Raw genomic sequence first — 3,019 nt, 5'->3', positions numbered from 1 at the left:
TAAGCTACAACCTGCTTATTCTGCATCAAAACACCACCCAAACCCAACAATGAAGCATCACAGTAAACCTCAAATGGTTCCGACGGACTTGGTAATATCAGAATAGGAGCAGTAGTTAACCTTCTCTTTAACTCTTGGAAACCTTCTTCACATTTTGAGTCCCAAACAAACGCTTGCCCCTTTCTAGTCAACATCGTCAACGGTAACGCCAACTTAGAAAAATCCCTCAATGAATTTCCTATAATAACCTGCAAGTCCAAGAAAACTCCTTTTCTCAGAAACTGACTTCGGAGCTTCCCACTTAGATACCGCTTCTATCTTAGAAGGATCAACAGCAACACCACCTCTTGAAACCACATGACCAAGAAAACTAACCTCTTCTAACCAAAATTCACACTTGGACAGTTTAGCAAATAACTTCTTTTCTCGTAGAACTCCTAAAACCACTCTCAAATGTTCAGCATGCTCTTCTTCAGATTTCGAATACACCAAAATATCGTCAATAAACACCACAACAAACTTGTCTAGGTACGGATGGAAAATCCTATTCATATACTCCATAAATACCCCAGGCGCATTAGTCACACCAAAAGGCATTACAGAATACTCATAATGTCCATACCTTGTTCTGAAAGCAGTCTTCTGAATATCCTCAGTTTTCACACGTATCTGATGATGCCCCGATCTCAAATCTATTTTGCTGAACACACTCGCACCAACCAACTGATCCATCAAATCATCAATCCTCGGCAAAGGATACCGATTCTTGATCGTCACTTTATTCAGTTGCCTGTAGTCCACACACAACCTCATAGTACCTTCTTTCTTCTTAACCAATAACACTGGTGCGCCCCACGGTGACACACTCGGACGAATAAATTTCTTATCCAACAGATCTTCCAACTGACTCTTCAATTCAGTTAACTCAACAGCAGACATACGGTACGGAGCCATCGATATCGGCCTAGTACCAGGTACCAAATCAATCGAGAACTCAACTTCACGCTCTGGCGGTAATTCATTCACTTCTTTAGGAAACACATCAGGAAAATCACACACCACGGCTAGATCGCAAATCACCAGTTTATCTTTAGCCTCCAAAGTCGCTAACAGCATAAACAACTCTGCCCCATCTGCTACTGCCTCATCATAGGGAGTGTAATACTTCGACAGCTCTGTGAACTTAGCAGCATACTCAGTAACAGACCGGTTGCCCTGCTTCAATTCTAAGAACTCTATCTCTTTCTTTCCTCTGACATCCTCTGGAAAGTACTTCCTCAGGAATCTCTCTCTGAACACCGCCCAAGTGATCTCAGCACTCCCAGCAGCTTCCAACTCAGTGCGGACAGCAACCCACCAATCATCTGCTTCCTCTGACAGCATATGCGTACCGAACCTGACCTTCTGGTTATCGGCACACTCAGTCACTCGGAAGATCCTCTCGATCTCCTTCAACCACTTCTGAGCACCATCTGGATCGTATGCTCCCTTGAACATTGGAGGATTGTTCTTCTGGAACTCACTCAGTTGACGAGCAGCTCCCAATCCCACAACATTCGGATTCCCTCCAAGTACTCCAGCTAGCATACCCAGAGCCTCAGCAATCGCAGCATCGTCTCTACCTCTTCCAACCATCTCTATTCTGAGTTAATCCAACAAGCTAAAACAATAAGTACTGATAGGGTTACACAACACCTATCACATACAGGGAAACAGAATAATTACGACTCGACTCGACCGACTATGCTCTGATACCACTAATGTAACACCCTTCTAAAATACCCCACTAATTAATTAAAACAACAAAATATGAATCAGAGTAGATATGCAATTTCAGGGTGTCACACTTGACACTTCATACCATTCACCAAAATAACTTGTCATGCTCATTTATTAATCAAAATAAAACATTACACAATTCGCAGCGGATAGAAATCTAACAACATGCAAACCATGTAACACATTACATGTAAAATTGTTCAACAACCGAAAATGAAAACAAAGTAAAACATCCCGTCCCGATGTTACATATACCAGAGCATGACCCACTAAGGAACTACACTAGACTCCAAGCACTAGCTTCTACTCAATCACTGCTCGTTACCTGAAACATAGTTGTAAGGGTGAGTTCCTCAATCGATATAATAAGCATTATAAAATATCATGTAATGCTAAGTAAATTAACACATTCATCACCCTAATCATATCACACATTCAGCAACGGCAACATCAACTCATAATCATACTCAACACAAACACAAAACACACGTATAATATTGGAATACATCCATTCATATTATACGCCATACATACATCATGAAATGAGACTCCATGCATGCGGTACCGACTATTCGTGAACACATAGTTCAACCTCACCGATCAAACCCAGATACGGCTACCAAGCTCACTAGTCCCACTCATTTGAGACCTAGTGACTCCCTCACTAATTCCTCACCATGGGAATTAGCTACCACCATAAAGGCTATGCTATGCACGCTAAATCACCTAGCATGCAAACATCAACAACAATCCACAATGGACATATGCTCACACTCTAAGCCATAAACAGTCCATCCACAATTGCGTACATAATAGATATATTCACAGCATTATGCATACCATCATACATCATCAGCATATTTATCACAGAATCATATCATGTCATGCCAAATAATAAATCACAGTATTAGCACACTCTACTAATACCTATACTGCTCAAAACAACGGGAAATGATCCCTACTATATCATACATCAGCTAAATTACATCACTCAGCTGAAACGACCAAAACTACACAACAACAGCTCAGAAAAATCAAACTTCTGCCCATACACGTATGCCTCATGCCCATACGCGTATGGCACATTTCCTAGCCAAGCCCATACAATATGTACACATAATTCCATTCCAGAACGTACACAATATTTAAATATCAATTTTTCACTTTTCAAACAGTGTTAACCGGTTAACGCATTTGGTTAACCTGTTAACGTAAGACAGAATACAATTTTTACAGTATT

This window comes from Lathyrus oleraceus, chromosome 5, assembly GCF_024323335.1.
Source record: "Lathyrus oleraceus cultivar Zhongwan6 chromosome 5, CAAS_Psat_ZW6_1.0, whole genome shotgun sequence".
NCBI lineage: Eukaryota > Viridiplantae > Streptophyta > Magnoliopsida > Fabales > Fabaceae > Lathyrus > Lathyrus oleraceus.
The sequence above is the reverse complement of the archived record's forward strand: the minus strand, read 5'-3'. Positions refer to the sequence as shown.